This window comes from Mixophyes fleayi, chromosome 3 (genome assembly GCF_038048845.1).
Source record: "Mixophyes fleayi isolate aMixFle1 chromosome 3, aMixFle1.hap1, whole genome shotgun sequence".
NCBI lineage: Eukaryota > Metazoa > Chordata > Amphibia > Anura > Limnodynastidae > Mixophyes > Mixophyes fleayi.
Window position 1 is genome coordinate 5,972,517 of NC_134404.1, and position 22,754 is coordinate 5,995,270.

Here is a 22,754-nt window from a genome sequence, read left to right on the forward strand (position 1 = left end):
AGGATAAAGTTATTCACAATTTCGGATTACTATAATGATTTCAAATGAATAAGCTTTAATTAGCTACAGGTACTTTCTCATTCTAAATTTCATTGGAATTTAAGGTGAGTCCATGAAAATCATGAACACCTTAGTATCTGCTGCTGCATTGCAGGTAAGTATTGTTAATTTTAGTTTTATTGTTCAGTGGAAGGCTAGGGCTCATTAATCTTCTCTCCTGTAGTAGAAGAGAGAGAAAGCCCCAGAAATTGAAAGCCAACAATCCTTTGGATCTTCAACCTAACTTTCTCCAAACTGAGTCATGCCAGGAAGATTACACAAGGTTATATAACAGTTTTTCTTTTCATCATGACTGCTTCGAATGTAAACATAGCATTTCATAGCAGTTTTTATACTGTATGTTCACCCATCACAAAACCTTTATTTTATAATAGAAGCATTGATGCAAAATGCTGAGAAATTTTATCATTGAGATAATTACAATTGCATAAAGAGTCAAGCCCGGACTACTGAAATCATGGACACTTTTTATCCTTTATTTCTAGACAGTGTTATTAAATGAAATGTTCTGATTATTTGAAAGATGGGGCTGAATATTCTTCTTTGTTAAGAAAAATTGGTGGATGACATTATGGAATTTCATCTTGAAATTACTTCCAGTTCGAGCTTTTCACTTCAAAAAACACCTGTTCAAACATGCCGAAACCCGGGATCGAACCAGGGACCTTTAGATCTTCAGTCTAACGCTCTCCCAGCTGAGCTATTTCGGCCAGCTTGGAAGATGAATGTATTCCCAATTTCGGATTACTATAATGATTTCAAATGAATAAGCTTTAATTAGCTACAGGTACTTTCTCATTCTAAATTTCATTGTAATTTAAGGTGAGTCCATGAAAATCATGAACACCTTAGTATCTGCTGCTGCATTGCAGGTAAGTATTGTTAATTTTAGTTTTATTGTTCAGTGGAAGGCTAGGGCTCATTAATCTTCTCTCCTGTAGTAGAAGAGAGAGAAAGCCCCAGAAATTGAAAGCCAACAATCCTTTGGATCTTCAACCTAACTTTCTCCAAACTGAGTCATGCCAGGAAGATTACACAAGGTTATATAACAGTTTTTCTTTTCATCATGATTGCTTCGAATGTAAACATAGCATTTCATAGCAGTTTTTATACTGTATGTTCACCCATCACAAAACCTTTATTTTATAATAGAAGCATTGATGCAAAATGCTGAGAAATTTTATCATTGAGATAATTACAATTGCATAAAGAGTCAAGCCCGGACTACTGAAATCATGGACACTTTTTATCCTTTATTTCTAGACAGTGTTATTAAATGAAATGTTCTGATTATTTGAAAGATGGGGCTGAATATTCTTCTTTGTTAAGAAAAATTGGTGGATGACATTATGGAATTTCATCTTGAAATTACTTCCAGTTCGAGCTTTTCACTTCAAAAAACACCTGTTCAAACATGCCGAAACCCGGGATCGAACCAGGGACCTTTAGATCTTCAGTCTAACGCTCTCCCAGCTGAGCTATTTCGGCCAGCTTGGAAGATGAATGTATTCACAATTTCGGATTACTATAATGATTTCAAATGAATAAGCTTTAATTAGCTACAGGTACTTTCTCATTCTAAATTTCATTGTAATTTAAGGTGAGTCCATGAAAATCATGAACACCTTAGTATCTGCTGCTGCATTGCAGGTAAGTATTGTTAATTTTAGTTTTATTGTTCAGTGGAAGGCTAGGGCTCATTAATCTTCTCTCCTGTAGTAGAAGAGAGAGAAAGCCCCAGAAATTGAAAGCCAACAATCCTTTGGATCTTCAACCTAACTTTCTCCAAACTGAGTCATGCCAGGAAGATTACACAAGGTTATATAACACTTTTTCTTTTCATCATGATTGCTTCGAATGTAAACATAGCATTTCATAGCAATTTTTATACTGTATGTTCACCCATCACAAAACCTTTATTTTATAATAGAAGCATTGATGCAAAATGCTGAGAAATTTTATCATTGAGATAATTACCATTGCATAAAGAATCAAGCCCGGACTACTGAAATCATGGACACTTTTTATCCTGTATTTCTGGACAGTGTTATTAAATGAAATGTTCTGATTATTTGAAAGATGGGGCTGAATATTCTTCTTTGCTAAGAAAAACTGGTGGATGACATTATGGAATTTCATCTTGAAATTACTTCCAGTTCGAACTTTTCACTTCAAAAAACACCTGTTCAAACATGCTGAAACCCAGGATCGAACCAGGGACCTTTAGATCTTCAGTCTAACGCTCTCCCAGCTGAGCTATTTCAGCCAGCTTGGAGGATAAAGTTATTCACAATTTCGGATTACTATAATGATTTCAAATGAATAAGCTTTAATTAGCTACAGGTACTTTCTCATTCTAAATTTCATTGGAATTTAAGGTGAGTCCATGAAAATCATGAACACCTTAGTATCTGCTGCTGCATTGCAGGTAAGTATTGTTAATTTTAGTTTTATTGTTCAGTGGAAGGCTAGGGCTCATTAATCTTCTCTCCTGTAGTAGAAGAGAGAGAAAGCCCCAGAAATTGAAAGCCAACAATCCTTTGGATCTTCAACCTAACTTTCTCCAAACTGAGTCATGCCAGGAAGATTACACAAGGTTATATAACAGTTTTTCTTTTCATCATGATTGCTTCGAATGTAAACATAGCATTTCATAGCAGTTTTTATACTGTATGTTCACCCATCACAAAACCTTTATTTTATAATAGAAGCATTGATGCAAAATGCTGAGAAATTTTATCATTGAGATAATTACAATTGCATAAAGAGTCAAGCCCGGACTACTGAAATCATGGACACTTTTTATCCTTTATTTCTAGACAGTGTTATTAAATGAAATGTTCTGATTATTTGAAAGATGGGGCTGAATATTCTTCTTTGTTAAGAAAAATTGGTGGATGACATTATGGAATTTCATCTTGAAATTACTTCCAGTTCGAGCTTTTCACTTCAAAAAACACCTGTTCAAACATGCCGAAACCCGGGATCGAACCAGGGACATTTAGATCTTCAGTCTAACGCTCTCCCAGCTGAGCTATTTCGGCCAGCTTGGAAGATGAATGTATTCCCAATTTCGGATTACTATAATGATTTCAAATGAATAAGCTTTAATTAGCTACAGGTACTTTCTCATTCTAAATTTCATTGTAATTTAAGGTGAGTCCATGAAAATCATGAACACCTTAGTATCTGCTGCTGCATTGCAGGTAAGTATTGTTAATTTTAGTTTTATTGTTCAGTGGAAGGCTAGGGCTCATTAATCTTCTCTCCTGTAGTAGAAGAGAGAGAAAGCCCCAGAAATTGAAAGCCAACAATCCTTTGGATCTTCAACCTAACTTTCTCCAAACTGAGTCATGCCAGGAAGATTACACAAGGTTATATAACAGTTTTTCTTTTCATCATGATTGCTTCGAATGTAAACATAGCATTTCATAGCAGTTTTTATACTGTATGTTCACCCATCACAAAACCTTTATTTTATAATAGAAGCATTGATGCAAAATGCTGAGAAATTTTATCATTGAGATAATTACAATTGCATAAAGAGTCAAGCCCGGACTACTGAAATCATGGATACTTTTTATCCTTTATTTCTAGACAGTGTTATTAAATGAAATGTTCTGATTATTTGAAAGATGGGGCTGAATATTCTTCTTTGTTAAGAAAAATTGGTGGATGACATTATGGAATTTCATCTTGAAATTACTTCCAGTTCGAGCTTTTCACTTCAAAAAACACCTGTTCAAACATGCCGAAACCCGGGATCGAAACAGGGACCTTTAGATCTTCAGTCTAACGCTCTCCCAGCTGAGCTATTTCGGCCAGCTTGGAAGATGAATGTATTCCCAATTTCGGATTACTATAGTGATTTCAAATGAATAAGCTTTAATTAGCTACAGGTACTTTCTCATTCTAAATTTCATTGTAATTTAAGGTGAGTCCATGAAAATCATGAACACCTTAGTATCTGCTGCTGCATTGCAGGTAAGTATTGTTAATTTTAGTTTTATTGTTCAGTGGAAGGCTAGGGCTCATTAATCTTCTCTCCTGTAGTAGAAGAGAGAGAAAGCCCCAGAAATTGAAAGCCAACAATCCTTTGGATCTTCAACCTAACTTTCTCCAAACTGAGTCATGCCAGGAAGATTACACAAAGTTATATAACAGTTTTTCCTTTCATCATGATTGCTTCGAAAGTAAACATAGCATTTCAAAGCAGTTTTTATACTGTATGTTCACCCATCACAAAACCTTTATTTTATAATAGAAGCATTGATGCAAAATGCTGAGAAATTTTATCATTGAGATAATTACAATTGCATAAAGAGTTAAGCCCGGACTACTGAAATCATGTACACTTTTTATCCTTTATTTCTGGACAGTGCTATTAAATGAAATGTTCTGATTATTTGAAAGATGGGGCTGAATATTCTTCTTTGCTAAGAAAAATTGGTGGATGACATTATGGAATTTCATCTTGAAATTACTTCCAGTTCGAGCTTTTCACTTCAAAAAACACCTGTTCAAACATGCCGAAACCCGGGATCGAAACAGGGACCTTTAGATCTTCAGTCTAACGCTCTCCCAGCTGAGCTATTTCAGCCAGCTTGGAAGATGAATGTATTCACAATTTTGGATTACTATAATGATTTCAAATGAATAAGCTTTAATTAGCTACAGGTACTTTCTCATTCTAAATTTCATTGGAATTTAAGGTGAGTCCATGAAAATCATGAACACCTTAGTATCTGCTGCTGCATTGCAGGTAAGTATTGTTAATTTTAGTTTTATTGTTCAGTGGAAGGCTAGGGCTCATTAATCTTCTCTCCTGTAGTAGAAGAGAGAGAAAGCCCCAGAAATTGAAAGCCAACAATCCTTTGGATCTTCAACCTAACTTTCTCCAAACTGAGTCATGCCAGGAAGATTACACAAAGTTATATAACAGTTTTTCCTTTCATCATGATTGCTTTGAATGTAAACATAGCATTTCATTGCAGTTTTTATACTGTATGTTCACCAATCACAAAACTTTTATTTTATAATAGAAGCATTGATGCAAAATGCTGAGAAACTTTATCGTTGAGATAATTACAATTGCATAAAGAGTCAAGCCCGGACTACTGAAATCATGGACACTTTTTATCCTGTATTTCTGGACAGTGTTATTAAATGAAATGTTCTGATTATTTGAAAGATGGGGCTGAATATTCTTCTTTGCTAAGAAAAATTGGTGGATGACATTATGGAATTTCATCTTGAAATTACTTCCAGTTCGAGCTTTTCACTTCAAAAAACACCTGTTCAAACATGCCGAAACCCGGGATCGAAACAGGGACCTTTAGATCTTCAGTCTAACGCTCTCCCAGCTGAGCTATTTCGGCCAGCTTGGAAGATGAATGTATTCCCAATTTCGGATTACTATAATGATTTCAAATGAATAAGCTTTAATTAGCTACAGGTACTTTCTCATTCTAAATTTCATTGTAATTTAAGGTGAGTCCATGAAAATCATGAACACCTTAGTATCTGCTGCTGCATTGCAGGTAAGTATTGTTAATTTTAGTTTTATTGTTCAGTGGAAGGCTAGGGCTCATTAATCTTCTCTCCTGTAGTAGAAGAGAGAGAAAGCCCCAGAAATTGAAAGCCAACAATCCTTTGGATCTTCAACCTAACTTTCTCCAAACTGAGTCATGCCAGGAAGATTACACAAAGTTATATAACAGTTTTTCCTTTCATCATGATTGCTTCGAAAGTAAACATAGCATTTCATAGCAGTTTTTATACTGTATGTTCACCCATCACAAAACCTTTATTTTATAATAGAAGCATTGATGCAAAATGCTGAGAAATTTTATCATTGAGATAATTACAATTGCATAAAGAGTCAAGCCCGGACTACTGAAATCATGTACACTTTTTATCCTTTATTTCTGGACAGTGTTATTAAATGAAATGTTCTGATTATTTGAAAGATGGGGCTGAATATTCTTCTTTGCTAAGAAAAATTGGTGGATGACATTATGGAATTTCATCTTGAAATTACTTCCAGTTCGAGCTTTTCACTTCAAAAAACACCTGTTCAAACATGCCGAAACCCGGGATCGAAAAAGGGACCTTTAGATCTTCAGTCTAACGCTCTCCCAGCTGAGCTATTTCGGCCAGCTTGGAAGATGAATGTATTCCCAATTTCGGATTACTATAATGATTTCAAATGAATAAGCTTTATTTAGCTACAGGTACTTTCTCATTCTAAATTTCATTGTAATTTAAGGTGAGTCCATGAAAATCATGAACACCTTAGTATCTGCTGCTGCATTGCAGGTAAGTATTGTTAATTTTAGTTTTATTGTTCAGTGGAAGGCTAGGGCTCATTAATCTTCTCTCCTGTAGTAGAAGAGAGAGAAAGCCCCAGAAATTGAAAGCCAACAATCCTTTGGATCTTCAACCTAACTTTCTCCAAACTGAGTCATGCCAGGAAGATTACACAAGGTTATATAACAGTTTTTCCTTTCATCATGATTGCTTCGAATGTAAACATAGCATTTCAAAGCAGTTTTTATACTGTATGTTCACCCATCACAAAACCTTTATTTTATAATAGAAGCATTGATGCAAAATGCTGAGAAATTTTATCATTGAGATAATTACAATTGCATAAAGAGTCAAGCCCGGACTACTGAAATCATGGACACTTTTTATCCTTTATTTCTAGACAGTGTTATTAAATGAAATGTTCTGATTATTTGAACGATGGGGCTGAATATTCTTCTTTGCTAAGAAAAATTGGTGGATGACATTATGGAATTTCATCTTGAAATTACTTCCAGTTCGAGCTTTTCACTTCAAAAAACACCTGTTCAAACATGCCGAAACCCGGGATCGAAACAGGGACCTTTAGATCTTCAGTCTAACACTCTCCCAGCTGAGCTATTTCAGCCAGCTTGGAAGATAAATGTATTCACAATTTTGGATTACTATAATGATTTCAAATGAATAAGCTTTAATTAGCTACAGGTACTTTCTCATTCTAAATTTCTTCGGAATTTAAGGTGAGTCCATGAAAATCATGAACACATTAGTATCTGCTGCTGCATTGCAGGTAAGTATTGTTAATTTTAGTTTTATTGTTCAGTGGAAGGCTAGGGCTCATTAATCTTCTCTCCTGTAGTAGAAGAGAGAGAAAGCCCCAGAAATTGAAAGCCAACAATCCTTTGGATCTTCAACCTAACTTTCTCCAAACTGAGTCATGCCAGGAAGATTACACAAGGTTATATAACACTTTTTCTTTTCATCATGATTGCTTCGAATGTAAACATAGCATTTCATAGCAATTTTTATACTGTATGTTCACCCATCACAAAACCTTTATTTTATAATAGAAGCATTGATGCAAAATGCTGAGAAATTTTATCATTGAGATAATTACCATTGCATAAAGAATCAAGCCCAGACTACTGAAATCATGGACACTTTTTATCCTGTATTTCTGGACAGTGTTATTAAATGAAATGTTCTGATTATTTGAAAGATGGGGCTGAATATTCTTCTTTGCTAAGAAAAACTGGTGGATGACATTATGGAATTTCATCTTGAAATTACTTCCAGTTCGAACTTTTCACTTCAAAAAACACCTGTTCAAACATGCTGAAACCCAGGATCGAACCAGGGACCTTTAGATCTTCAGTCTAACGCTCTCCCAGCTGAGCTATTTCAGCCAGCTTGGAGGATAAAGTTATTCACAATTTCGGATTACTATAATGATTTCAAATGAATAAGCTTTAATTAGCTACAGGTACTTTCTCATTCTAAATTTCATTGGAATTTAAGGTGAGTCCATGAAAATCATGAACACCTTAGTATCTGCTGCTGCATTGCAGGTAAGTATTGTTAATTTTAGTTTTATTGTTCAGTGGAAGGCTAGGGCTCATTAATCTTCTCTCCTGTAGTAGAAGAGAGAGAAAGCCCCAGAAATTGAAAGCCAACAATCCTTTGGATCTTCAACCTAACTTTCTCCAAACTGAGTCATGCCAGGAAGATTACACAAAGTTATATAACAGTTTTTCCTTTCATCATGATTGCTTTGAATGTAAACATAGCATTTCATTGCAGTTTTTATACTGTATGTTCACCAATCACAAAACCTTTATTTTATAATAGAAGCATTGATGCAAAATGCTGAGAAACTTTATCGTTGAGATAATTACAATTGCATAAAGAGTCAAGCCCGGACTACTGAAATCATGGACACTTTTTATCCTGTATTTCTGGACAGTGTTATTAAATGAAATGTTCTGATTATTTGAAAGATGGGGCTGAATATTCTTCTTTGCTAAGAAAAATTGGTGGATGACATTATGGAATTTCATCTTGAAATTACTTCCAGTTCGAGCTTTTCACTTCAAAAAACACCTGTTCAAACATGCCGAAACCCGGGATCGAAACAGGGACCTTTAGATCTTCAGTCTAACGCTCTCCCAGCTGAGCTATTTCGGCCAGCTTGGAAGATGAATGTATTCCCAATTTCGGATTACTATAATGATTTCAAATGAATAAGCTTTAATTAGCTACAGGTACTTTCTCATTCTAAATTTCATTGTAATTTAAGGTGAGTCCATGAAAATCATGAACACCTTAGTATCTGCTGCTGCATTGCAGGTAAGTATTGTTAATTTTAGTTTTATTGTTCAGTGGAAGGCTAGGGCTCATTAATCTTCTCTCCTGTAGTAGAAGAGAGAGAAAGCCCCAGAAATTGAAAGCCAACAATCCTTTGGATCTTCAACCTAACTTTCTCCAAACTGAGTCATGCCAGGAAGATTACACAAAGTTATATAACAGTTTTTCCTTTCATCATGATTGCTTCGAAAGTAAACATAGCATTTCATAGCAGTTTTTATACTGTATGTTCACCCATCACAAAACCTTTATTTTATAATAGAAGCATTGATGCAAAATGCTGAGAAATTTTATCATTGAGATAATTACAATTGCATAAAGAGTCAAGCCCGGACTACTGAAATCATGTACACTTTTTATCCTTTATTTCTGGACAGTGTTATTAAATGAAATGTTCTGATTATTTGAAAGATGGGGCTGAATATTCTTCTTTGCTAAGAAAAATTGGTGGATGACATTATGGAATTTCATCTTGAAATTACTTCCAGTTCGAGCTTTTCACTTCAAAAAACACCTGTTCAAACATGCCGAAACCCGGGATCGAAAAAGGGACCTTTAGATCTTCAGTCTAACGCTCTCCCAGCTGAGCTATTTCGGCCAGCTTGGAAGATGAATGTATTCCCAATTTCGGATTACTATAATGATTTCAAATGAATAAGCTTTATTTAGCTACAGGTACTTTCTCATTCTAAATTTCATTGTAATTTAAGGTGAGTCCATGAAAATCATGAACACCTTAGTATCTGCTGCTGCATTGCAGGTAAGTATTGTTAATTTTAGTTTTATTGTTCAGTGGAAGGCTAGGGCTCATTAATCTTCTCTCCTGTAGTAGAAGAGAGAGAAAGCCCCAGAAATTGAAAGCCAACAATCCTTTGGATCTTCAACCTAACTTTCTCCAAACTGAGTCATGCCAGGAAGATTACACAAGGTTATATAACAGTTTTTCCTTTCATCATGATTGCTTCGAATGTAAACATAGCATTTCAAAGCAGTTTTTATACTGTATGTTCACCCATCACAAAACCTTTATTTTATAATAGAAGCATTGATGCAAAATGCTGAGAAATTTTATCATTGAGATAATTACAATTGCATAAAGAGTCAAGCCCGGACTACTGAAATCATGGACACTTTTTATCCTTTATTTCTAGACAGTGTTATTAAATGAAATGTTCTGATTATTTGAACGATGGGGCTGAATATTCTTCTTTGCTAAGAAAAATTGGTGGATGACATTATGGAATTTCATCTTGAAATTACTTCCAGTTCGAGCTTTTCACTTCAAAAAACACCTGTTCAAACATGCCGAAACCCGGGATCGAAACAGGGACCTTTAGATCTTCAGTCTAACACTCTCCCAGCTGAGCTATTTCAGCCAGCTTGGAAGATAAATGTATTCACAATTTTGGATTACTATAATGATTTCAAATGAATAAGCTTTAATTAGCTACAGGTACTTTCTCATTCTAAATTTCTTCGGAATTTAAGGTGAGTCCATGAAAATCATGAACACATTAGTATCTGCTGCTGCATTGCAGGTAAGTATTGTTAATTTTAGTTTTATTGTTCAGTGGAAGGCTAGGGCTCATTAATCTTCTCTCCTGTAGTAGAAGAGAGAGAAAGCCCCAGAAATTGAAAGCCAACAATCCTTTGGATCTTCAACCTAACTTTCTCCAAACTGAGTCATGCCAGGAAGATTACACAAGGTTATATAACACTTTTTCTTTTCATCATGATTGCTTCGAATGTAAACATAGCATTTCATAGCAATTTTTATACTGTATGTTCACCCATCACAAAACCTTTATTTTATAATAGAAGCATTGATGCAAAATGCTGAGAAATTTTATCATTGAGATAATTACAATTGCATAAAGAGTCAAGCCCGGACTACTGAAATCATGGACACTTTTTATCCTTTATTTCTAGACAGTGTTATTAAATGAAATGTTCTGATTATTTGAAAGATGGGGCTGAATATTCTTCTTTGTTAAGAAAAATTGGTGGATGACATTATGGAATTTCATCTTGAAATTACTTCCAGTTCGAGCTTTTCACTTCAAAAAACACCTGTTCAAACATGCCGAAACCCGGGATCGAACCAGGGACCTTTAGATCTTCAGTCTAACGCTCTCCCAGCTGAGCTATTTCGGCCAGCTTGGAAGATGAATGTATTCCCAATTTCGGATTACTATAATGATTTCAAATGAATAAGCTTTAATTAGCTACAGGTACTTTCTCATTCTAAATTTCATTGTAATTTAAGGTGAGTCCATGAAAATCATGAACACCTTAGTATCTGCTGCTGCATTGCAGGTAAGTATTGTTAATTTTAGTTTTATTGTTCAGTGGAAGGCTAGGGCTCATTAATCTTCTCTCCTGTAGTAGAAGAGAGAGAAAGCCCCAGAAATTGAAAGCCAACAATCCTTTGGATCTTCAACCTAACTTTCTCCAAACTGAGTCATGCCAGGAAGATTACACAAGGTTATATAACAGTTTTTCTTTTCATCATGATTGCTTCGAATGTAAACATAGCATTTCATAGCAGTTTTTATACTGTATGTTCACCCATCACAAAACCTTTATTTTATAATAGAAGCATTGATGCAAAATGCTGAGAAATTTTATCATTGAGATAATTACAATTGCATAAAGAGTCAAGCCCGGACTACTGAAATCATGGATACTTTTTATCCTTTATTTCTAGACAGTGTTATTAAATGAAATGTTCTGATTATTTGAAAGATGGGGCTGAATATTCTTCTTTGTTAAGAAAAATTGGTGGATGACATTATGGAATTTCATCTTGAAATTACTTCCAGTTCGAGCTTTTCACTTCAAAAAACACCTGTTCAAACATGCCGAAACCCGGGATCGAAACAGGGACCTTTAGATCTTCAGTCTAACGCTCTCCCAGCTGAGCTATTTCGGCCAGCTTGGAAGATGAATGTATTCCCAATTTCGGATTACTATAGTGATTTCAAATGAATAAGCTTTAATTAGCTACAGGTACTTTCTCATTCTAAATTTCATTGTAATTTAAGGTGAGTCCATGAAAATCATGAACACCTTAGTATCTGCTGCTGCATTGCAGGTAAGTATTGTTAATTTTAGTTTTATTGTTCAGTGGAAGGCTAGGGCTCATTAATCTTCTCTCCTGTAGTAGAAGAGAGAGAAAGCCCCAGAAATTGAAAGCCAACAATCCTTTGGATCTTCAACCTAACTTTCTCCAAACTGAGTCATGCCAGGAAGATTACACAAAGTTATATAACAGTTTTTCCTTTCATCATGATTGCTTCGAAAGTAAACATAGCATTTCAAAGCAGTTTTTATACTGTATGTTCACCCATCACAAAACCTTTATTTTATAATAGAAGCATTGATGCAAAATGCTGAGAAATTTTATCATTGAGATAATTACAATTGCATAAAGAGTTAAGCCCGGACTACTGAAATCATGTACACTTTTTATCCTTTATTTCTGGACAGTGCTATTAAATGAAATGTTCTGATTATTTGAAAGATGGGGCTGAATATTCTTCTTTGCTAAGAAAAATTGGTGGATGACATTATGGAATTTCATCTTGAAATTACTTCCAGTTCGAGCTTTTCACTTCAAAAAACACCTGTTCAAACATGCCGAAACCCGGGATCGAAACAGGGACCTTTAGATCTTCAGTCTAACGCTCTCCCAGCTGAGCTATTTCAGCCAGCTTGGAAGATGAATGTATTCACAATTTTGGATTACTATAATGATTTCAAATGAATAAGCTTTAATTAGCTACAGGTACTTTCTCATTCTAAATTTCATTGGAATTTAAGGTGAGTCCATGAAAATCATGAACACCTTAGTATCTGCTGCTGCATTGCAGGTAAGTATTGTTAATTTTAGTTTTATTGTTCAGTGGAAGGCTAGGGCTCATTAATCTTCTCTCCTGTAGTAGAAGAGAGAGAAAGCCCCAGAAATTGAAAGCCAACAATCCTTTGGATCTTCAACCTAACTTTCTCCAAACTGAGTCATGCCAGGAAGATTACACAAAGTTATATAACAGTTTTTCCTTTCATCATGATTGCTTTGAATGTAAACACAGCATTTCATTGCAGTTTTTATACTGTATGTTCACCCATCACAAAACCTTTATTTTATAATAGAAGCATTGATGCAAAATGCTGAGAAACTTTATCGTTGAGATAATTACAATTGCATAAAGAGTCAAGCCCGGACTACTGAAATCATGGACACTTTTTATCCTGTATTTCTGGACAGTGTTATTAAATGAAATGTTCTGATTATTTGAAAGATGGGGCTGAATATTCTTCTTTGCTAAGAAAAATTGGTGGATGACATTATGGAATTTCATCTTGAAATTACTTCCAGTTCGAGCTTTTCACTTCAAAAAACACCTGTTCAAACATGCCGAAACCCGGGATCGAAACAGGGACCTTTAGATCTTCAGTCTAACGCTCTCCCAGCTGAGCTATTTCGGCCAGCTTGGAAGATGAATGTATTCCCAATTTCGGATTACTATAATGATTTCAAATGAATAAGCTTTAATTAGCTACAGGTACTTTCTCATTCTAAATTTCATTGTAATTTAAGGTGAGTCCATGAAAATCATGAACACCTTAGTATCTGCTGCTGCATTGCAGGTAAGTATTGTTAATTTTAGTTTTATTGTTCAGTGGAAGGCTAGGGCTCATTAATCTTCTCTCCTGTAGTAGAAGAGAGAGAAAGCCCCAGAAATTGAAAGCCAACAATCCTTTGGATCTTCAACCTAACTTTCTCCAAACTGAGTCATGCCAGGAAGATTACACAAAGTTATATAACAGTTTTTCCTTTCATCATGATTGCTTCGAAAGTAAACATAGCATTTCATAGCAGTTTTTATACTGTATGTTCACCCATCACAAAACCTTTATTTTATAATAGAAGCATTGATGCAAAATGCTGAGAAATTTTATCATTGAGATAATTACAATTGCATAAAGAGTCAAGCCCGGACTACTGAAATCATGTACACTTTTTATCCTTTATTTCTGGACAGTGTTATTAAATGAAATGTTCTGATTATTTGAAAGATGGGGCTGAATATTCTTCTTTGCTAAGAAAAATTGGTGGATGACATTATGGAATTTCATCTTGAAATTACTTCCAGTTCGAGCTTTTCACTTCAAAAAACACCTGTTCAAACATGCCGAAACCCGGGATCGAAAAAGGGACCTTTAGATCTTCAGTCTAACGCTCTCCCAGCTGAGCTATTTCGGCCAGCTTGGAAGATGAATGTATTCCCAATTTCGGATTACTATAATGATTTCAAATGAATAAGCTTTATTTAGCTACAGGTACTTTCTCATTCTAAATTTCATTGTAATTTAAGGTGAGTCCATGAAAATCATGAACACCTTAGTATCTGCTGCTGCATTGCAGGTAAGTATTGTTAATTTTAGTTTTATTGTTCAGTGGAAGGCTAGGGCTCATTAATCTTCTCTCCTGTAGTAGAAGAGAGAGAAAGCCCCAGAAATTGAAAGCCAACAATCCTTTGGATCTTCAACCTAACTTTCTCCAAACTGAGTCATGCCAGGAAGATTACACAAGGTTATATAACAGTTTTTCCTTTCATCATGATTGCTTCGAATGTAAACATAGCATTTCAAAGCAGTTTTTATACTGTATGTTCACCCATCACAAAACCTTTATTTTATAATAGAAGCATTGATGCAAAATGCTGAGAAATTTTATCATTGAGATAATTACAATTGCATAAAGAGTCAAGCCCGGACTACTGAAATCATGGACACTTTTTATCCTTTATTTCTAGACAGTGTTATTAAATGAAATGTTCTGATTATTTGAACGATGGGGCTGAATATTCTTCTTTGCTAAGAAAAATTGGTGGATGACATTATGGAATTTCATCTTGAAATTACTTCCAGTTCGAGCTTTTCACTTCAAAAAACACCTGTTCAAACATGCCGAAACCCGGGATCGAAACAGGGACCTTTAGATCTTCAGTCTAACGCTCTCCCAGCTGAGCTATTTCAGCCAGCTTGGAAGATAAATGTATTCACAATTTTGGATTACTATAATGATTTCAAATGAATAAGCTTTAATTAGCTACAGGTACTTTCTCATTCTAAATTTCTTCGGAATTTAAGGTGAGTCCATGAAAATCATGAACACATTAGTATCTGCTGCTGCATTGCAGGTAAGTATTGTTAATTTTAGTTTTATTGTTCAGTGGAAGGCTAGGGCTCATTAATCTTCTCTCCTGTAGTAGAAGAGAGAGAAAGCCCCAGAAATTGAAAGCCAACAATCCTTTGGATCTTCAACCTAACTTTCTCCAAACTGTGTCATGCCAGGAAGATTACACAAAGTTATATAACAGTTTTTCCTTTCATCATGATTGCTTTGAATGTAAACATAGCATTTCATAGAATTTTTTATACTGTATGTTCACCCATCACAAAACCTTTATTTTATAATAGAAGCATTGATGCAAAATGCTGAGAAACTTTATCGTTGAGATAATTACAATTGCATAAAGAGTCAAGCCCGGACTACTGAAATCATGGACACTTTTTATCCTGTATTTCTGGACAGTGTTATTAAATGAAATGTTCTGATTATTTGAAAGATGGGGCTGAATATTCTTCTTTGCTAAGAAAAATTGGTGGATGACATTATGGAATTTCATCTTGAAATTACTTCCAGTTCGAGCTTTTCACTTCAAAAAACACCTGTTCAAACATGCCGAAACCAGGATCGAACCAGGGACCTTTAGATCTTCAGTCTAACGCTCTCCCAGCTGAGCTATTTCGGCCAGCTTGGAAGATGAATGTATTTACAATTTCGGATTACTATAATGATTTCAAATGAATAAGCTTTAATTAGCTGCAGGTACTTTCTCATTCTAAATTTCATTGCAATTTAAGGTGAGACCATGAAAATCATGAACACCTTAGTATCTGCTGCTGCATTGCAGGTAAGTATTGTTAATTTTAGTTTTATTGTTCAGTGGAAGGCTAGGGCTCATTAATCTTCTCTCCTGTAGTAGAAGAGAGAGAAAGCCCCAGAAATTGAAAGCCAACAATCCTTTGGATCTTCAACCTAACTTTCTCCAAACTGAGTCATGCCAGGAAGATTACACAAGGTTATATAACAGTTTTTCTTTTCATCATGATTGCTTCGAATGTAAACATAGCATTTCATAGCAGTTTTTATACTGTATGTTCACCCATCACAAAACCTTTATTTTATAATAGAAGCATTGATGCAAAATGCTGAGAAATTTTATCATTGAGATAATTACAATTGCATAAAGAGTCAAGCCCGGACTACTGAAATCATGGACACTTTTTATCCTTTATTTCTAGACAGTGTTATTAAATGAAATGTTCTGATTATTTGAAAGATGGGGCTGAATATTCTTCTTTGTTAAGAAAAATTGGTGGATGACATTATGGAATTTCATCTTGAAATTACTTCCAGTTCGAGCTTTTCACTTCAAAAAACACCTGTTCAAACATGCCGAAACCCGGGATCGAACCAGGGACCTTTAGATTTTCAGTCTAACGCTCTCCCAGTTGAGCTATTTCGGCCAGCTTGGAAGATGAATGTATTCCCAATTTCGGATTACTATAATGATTTCAAATGAATAAGCTTTAATTAGCTACAGGTACTTTCTCATTCTAAATTTCATTGTAATTTAAGGTGAGTCCATGAAAATCATGAACACCTTAGTATCTGCTGCTGCATTGCAGGTAAGTATTGTTAATTTTAGTTTTATTATTCAGTGGAAGGCTAGGGCTCATTAATCTTCTCTCCTGTAGTAGAAGAGAGAGAAAGCCCCAGAAATTGAAAGCCAACAATCCTTTGGATCTTCAACCTAACTTTCTCCAAACTGAGTCATGCCAGGAAGATTACACAAGGTTATATAACAGTTTTTCCTTTCATCATGATTGCTTCGAATGTAAACATAGCATTTCATAGCAGTTTTTATACTGTATGTTCACCCATCACAAAACCTTTATTTTATAATAGAAGCATTGATGCAAAATGCTGAGAAATTTTATCATTGAGATAATTACAATTGCATAAAGAGTCAAGCCCGGACTACTGAAATCATGGACACTTTTTATCCTTTATTTCTAGATAGTGTTATTAAATGAAATGTTCTGATTATTTGAACGATGGGGCTGAATATTCTTCTTTGCTAAGAAAAATTGGTGGATGACATTATGGAATTTCATCTTGAAATTACTTCCAGTTCGAGCTTTTCACTTCAAAAAACACCTGTTCAAACATGCCAAAACTTGGATCGAACCAGGGACCTTTAGATCTTCAGTCTAACGCTCTCCCAGCTGAGCTATTTCAGCCAGCTTGGAAGATGAATGTATTCACAATTTCGGATTACTATAATGATTTCAAATGAATAAGCTTTAATTAGCTACAGTTACTTTCTCATTCTAAATTTCATTGGAATTTAAGGTGAGTCCATGAAAATCATGAACACCTTAGTATCTGCTGCTGCATTGCAGGTAAGTATTGTTAATTTTAGTTTTATTGTTCAGTGGAAGGCTAGGGCTCATTAATCTTCTCTCCTGTAGTAGAAGAGAAAGTTCCAGAAATTTAAAGCCAACAATCCTTTGGATCTTCAACCTAACTTTCTCCAAACTGAGTCATGCCAGGAAGATTACACAAAGTTATATAACAGTTTTTCTTTTCATCATGATTGCTTCGAATGTAAACATAGCATTTCATAGCAGTTTTTATACTGTATGTTCACCCATCACAAAACCTTTATTTTATAATAGAAGCATTGATGCAAAATGCTGAGAAATTTTATCATTGAGATAATTACAATTGCATGAAGAGTCAAGCGCGGACTACTGAAATCATGGACACTTTTTATCCTGTATTTCTGGACAGTGTTATTAAATTAAATGTTCTGATTATTTGAAAGATGGGGCTGAATATTCTTCTTTGCTAAGAAAAATTGGTGGATGACATTATGGAATTTCATCTTGAAATTACTTCCAGTTCGAGCTTTTCACTTCAAAAAACACCTGTTCAAACATGCTGAAACCCGGGATCAAACCAGGGACCTTTAGATCTTCAGTCTAACGCTCTTCCTGCTGTGCTATTTCGGCCAGCTTGGAAGATGAATGTATTCACAATTTCGGATTACTATAATGATTTCAAATGAATAAGCTTTAATTAGCTACAGGTACTTTCTCATTCTAAATTTCATTGTAATTTAAGGTGAGTCCATGAAAATCATGAACACCTTAGTATCTGCTGCTGCATTGCAGGTAAGTATTGTTAATTTTAGTTTTATTGTTCAGTGGAAGGCTAGGGCTCATTAATCTTCTCTCCTGTAGTAGAAGAGAGAGAAAGCCCCAGAAATTGAAAGCCAACAATCCTTTGGATCTTCAACCTAACTTTCTCCAAACTGAGTCATGCCAGGAAGATTACACAAGGTTATATAACAGTTTTTCCTTTCATCATGATTGCTTCGAATGTAAACATAGCATTTCATAGCAGTTTTTATACTGTATGTTCACCCATCACAAAACCTTTATTTTATAATAGAAGCATTGATGCAAAATGCTGAGAAATTTTATCATTGAGATAATTACAATTGCATAAAGAGTCAAGCCCGGACTACTGAAATCATGGACACTTTTTATCCTTTATTTCTAGACAGTGTTATTAAATGAAATGTTCTGATTATTTGAAAGATGGGGCTGAATATTCTTCTTTGCTAAGAAAAATTGGTGGATGACATTATGGAATTTCATCTTGAAATTACTTCCAGTTCGAGCTTTTCACTTCAAAAAACACCTGTTCAAACATGCCGAAACCCGGGATCGAACCAGGGACCTTTAGATCTTCAGTCTAACGCTCTCCCAGCTGAGCTATTTCAGCCAGCTTGGAAGATGAATGTATTCACAATTTCGGATTACTATAATGATTTCAAATGAATAAGCTTTAATTAGCTACAGGTACTTTCTCATTCTAAATTTCATTGTAATTTAAGGTGAGTCCATGAAAATCATGAACACCTTAGTATCTGCTGCTTAATTGCAGGTAAGTATTGTTAATTTTAGTTTTATTGTTCAGTGGAAGGCTAGGGCTCATTAATCTTCTCTCCTGTAGTAGTAGTAGAAGAGAGAGAAAGCCCCAGAAATTGAAAGCCAACAATCCTTTGGATCTTCAACCTAACTTTCTCCAAACTGAGTCATGCCAGGAAGATTACACAAGGTTATATAACAGTTTTTCCTTTCATCATGATTGCTTCGAATCTAAACATAGCATTTCATAGCAGTTTTTATACTGTATGTTCACCCATCACAAAACCTTTATTTTATAATAGAAGCATTGATGCAAAATGCTGAGAAATTTTATCATTGAGATAATTACAATTGCATAAAGAGTCAAGCCCGGACTACTGAAATCATGGACACTTTTTATCCTGTATTTCTGGACAGTGTTATTAAATTAAATGTTCTGATTATTTGAAAGATGGGGCTGAATATTCTTCTTTGCTAAGAAAAATTGGTGGATGACATTATGGAATTTCATCTTGAAATTACTTCCAGTTCGAGCTTTTCACTTCAAAAAACACCTGTTCAAACATGCCGAAACCTGGGATCGAACCAGGGACCTTTAGATCTTCAGTCTAACGCTCTTCCTGCTGTGCTATTTCGGCCAGCTTGGAAGATGAATGTATTCACAATTTCGGATTACTATAATGATTTCAAATGAATAAGCTTTAATTAGCTACAGGTACTTTCTCATTCTAAATTTCATTGTAATTTAAGGTGAGTCCATGAAAATCATGAACACCTTAGTATCTGCTGCTGCATTGCAGGTAAGTATTGTTAATTTTAGTTTTATTGTTCAGTGGAAGGCTAGGGCTCATTAATCTTCTCTCCTGTAGTAGAAGAGAGAGAAAGCCCCAGAAATTGAAAGCCAACAATCCTTTGGATCTTCAACCTAACTTTCTCCAAACTGAGTCATGCCAGGAAGATTACACAAGGTTATATAACAGTTTTTCCTTTCATCATGATTGCTTCGAATGTAAACATAGCATTTCATAGCAGTTTTTATACTGTATGTTCACCCATCACAAAACCTTTATTTTATAATAGAAGCATTGATGCAAAATGCTGAGAAACTTTATCGTTGAGATAATTACAATTGCATAAAGAGTCAAGCCCGGACTACTGAAATCATGGACACTTTTTATCCTGTATTTCTGGACAGTGTTATTAAATGAAATGTTCTGATTATTTGAAAGATGGGGCTGAATATTCTTCTTTGCTAAGAAAAATTGGTGGATGACATTATGGAATTTCATCTTGAAATTACTTCCAGTTCGAGCTTTTCACTTCAAAAAACACCTGTTCAAACATGCCGAAACCCGGGATCAAACCAGGGACCTTTAGATCTTCAGTCTAACACTCACCCTGCTGAGCTATTTCGGCCAGCTTGGAAGATGAATGTATTCACAATTTCGGATTACTATAATGATTTCAAATGAATAAGCTTTAATTAGCTACAGGTACTTTCTCATTCTAAATTTCATTGGAATTTAAGGTGAGTCCATGAAAACAATGAACACCTTAGTATCTGCTGCTGCATTGCAGGTAAGTATTGTTAATTTTAGTTTTATTGTTCATTGGAAGGCTAGGGCTCATTAATCTTCTCTCCTGTAGTAGAAGAGATAGAAAGCCCCAGAAATTGAAAGCCAACAATCCTTTGGATCTTCAACCTAACTTTCTCCAAACTGAGTCATGCCAGGAAGATTACACAAGGTTATATAACAGTTTTTCCTTTCATCATGATTGCTTCGAATGTAAACATAGCATTTCATAGCTGTTTTTATAGTGTATGTTCACCCATCACAAAACCTTTATTTTATAATAGAAGCATTGATGCAAAATGCTGAGAAATTTTATCATTGAGATAATTACAATTGCATAAAGATTCAAGCCCGGACTACTGAAATCATGGACACTTTTTATCCTGTATTTCTGGACAGTGTTATTAAATGAAATGTTCTGATTATTTGAAAGATGGGGCTGAATATTCTTCTTTGCTAAGAAAAATTGGTGGATGACATTATGGAATTTCATCTTGAAATTACTTCCAGTTCGAGCTTTTCACTTCAAAAAACACCTGTTCAAACATGCCGAAACCCGGGATCGAAACAGGGACCTTTAGATCTTCAGTCTAACGCTCTCCCAGCTGAGCTATTTCAGCCAGCTTGGAAGATGAATGTATTCACAATTTTGGATTACTATAATGATTTCAAATGAATAAGCTTTAATTAGCTACAGGTACTTTCTCATTCTAAATTTCATTGGAATTTAAGGTGAGTCCATGAAAATCATGAACACCTTAGTATCTGCTGCTGCATTGCAGGTAAGTATTGTTAATTTTAGTTTTATTGTTCAGTGGAAGGCTAGGGCTCATTAATCTTCTCTCCTGTAGTAGAAGAGAGAGAAAGCCCCAGAAATTGAAAGCCAACAATCCTTTGGATCTTCAACCTAACTTTCTCCAAACTGAGTCATGCCAGGAAGATTACACAAAGTTATATAACAGTTTTTCCTTTCATCATGATTGCTTTGAATGTAAACATAGCATTTCATTGCAGTTTTTATACTGTATGTTCACCCATCACAAAACCTTTATTTTATAATAGAAGCATTGATGCAAAATGCTGAGAAACTTTATCGTTGAGATAATTACAATTGCATAAAGAGTCAAGCCCGGACTACTGAAATCATGGACACTTTTTATCCTGTATTTCTGGACAGTGTTATTAAATGAAATGTTCTGATTATTTGAAAGATGGGGCTGAATATTCTTCTTTGCTAAGAAAAATTGGTGGATGACATTATGGAATTTCATCTTGAAATTACTTCCAGTTCGAGCTTTTCACTTCAAAAAACACCTGTTCAAACATGCCGAAACCCGGGATCGAAACAGGGACCTTTAGATCTTCAGTCTAACGCTCTCCCAGCTGAGCTATTTCGGCCAGCTTGGAAGATGAATGTATTCCCAATTTCGGATTACTATAATGATTTCAAATGAATAAGCTTTAATTAGCTACAGGTACTTTCTCATTCTAAATTTCATTGTAATTTAAGGTGAGTCCATGAAAATCATGAACACCTTAGTATCTGCTGCTGCATTGCAGGTAAGTATTGTTAATTTTAGTTTTATTGTTCAGTGGAAGGCTAGGGCTCCTTAATCTTCTCTCCTGTAGTAGAAGAGAGAGAAAGCCCCAGAAATTGAAAGCCAACAATCCTTTGGATCTTCAACCTAACTTTCTCCAAACTGAGTCATGCCAGGAAGATTACACAAAGTTATATAACAGTTTTTCCTTTCATCATGATTGCTTCGAAAGTAAACATAGCATTTCATAGCAGTTTTTATACTGTATGTTCACCCATCACAAAACCTTTATTTTATAATAGAAGCATTGATGCAAAATGCTGAGAAATTTTATCATTGAGATAATTACAATTGCATAAAGAGTCAAGCCCGGACTACTGAAATCATGTACACTTTTTATCCTTTATTTCTGGACAGTGTTATTAAATGAAATGTTCTGATTATTTGAAAGATGGGGCTGAATATTCTTCTTTGCTAAGAAAAATTGGTGGATGACATTATGGAATTTCATCTTGAAATTACTTCCAGTTCGAGCTTTTCACTTCAAAAAACACCTGTTCAAACATGCCGAAACCCGGGATCGAAAAAGGGACCTTTAGATCTTCAGTCTAACGCTCTCCCAGCTGAGCTATTTCGGCCAGCTTGGAAGATGAATGTATTCCCAATTTCGGATTACTATAATGATTTCAAATGAATAAGCTTTATTTAGCTACAGGTACTTTCTCATTCTAAATTTCATTGTAATTTAAGGTGAGTCCATGAAAATCATGAACACCTTAGTATCTGCTGCTGCATTGCAGGTAAGTATTGTTAATTTTAGTTTTATTGTTCAGTGGAA

The 22,754-nt window shown here is 35.0% G+C and overlaps 6 non-coding genes across 6 annotated transcripts; all 6 read right to left on the reverse strand.

Moving 5' to 3' along the window:
• Nucleotides 1-697: 697 nt before the first annotated feature.
• Nucleotides 698-770, reverse strand: TRNAF-GAA (transfer RNA phenylalanine (anticodon GAA)). The gene has a single exon. It is a non-coding gene; the product is annotated as a tRNA-Phe (tRNA).
• A 705-nt stretch (nt 771-1,475) lies between these two features.
• TRNAF-GAA (transfer RNA phenylalanine (anticodon GAA)) lies at nt 1,476-1,548 on the reverse strand. Its single transcript has one exon. It is a non-coding gene; the product is annotated as a tRNA-Phe (tRNA).
• Nucleotides 1,549-3,031: 1,483 nt separating this feature from the next.
• On the reverse strand, nt 3,032-3,104 carry TRNAF-GAA (transfer RNA phenylalanine (anticodon GAA)). The gene has a single exon. It is a non-coding gene; the product is annotated as a tRNA-Phe (tRNA).
• A 7,707-nt stretch (nt 3,105-10,811) lies between these two features.
• Nucleotides 10,812-10,884, reverse strand: TRNAF-GAA (transfer RNA phenylalanine (anticodon GAA)). Its single transcript has one exon. It is a non-coding gene; the product is annotated as a tRNA-Phe (tRNA).
• A 5,372-nt stretch (nt 10,885-16,256) lies between these two features.
• On the reverse strand, nt 16,257-16,329 carry TRNAF-GAA (transfer RNA phenylalanine (anticodon GAA)). The gene has a single exon. It is a non-coding gene; the product is annotated as a tRNA-Phe (tRNA).
• Nucleotides 16,330-18,585: 2,256 nt separating this feature from the next.
• TRNAF-GAA (transfer RNA phenylalanine (anticodon GAA)) lies at nt 18,586-18,658 on the reverse strand. The gene has a single exon. It is a non-coding gene; the product is annotated as a tRNA-Phe (tRNA).
• Between the last annotated feature and the right edge of the window lie 4,096 nt (nt 18,659-22,754).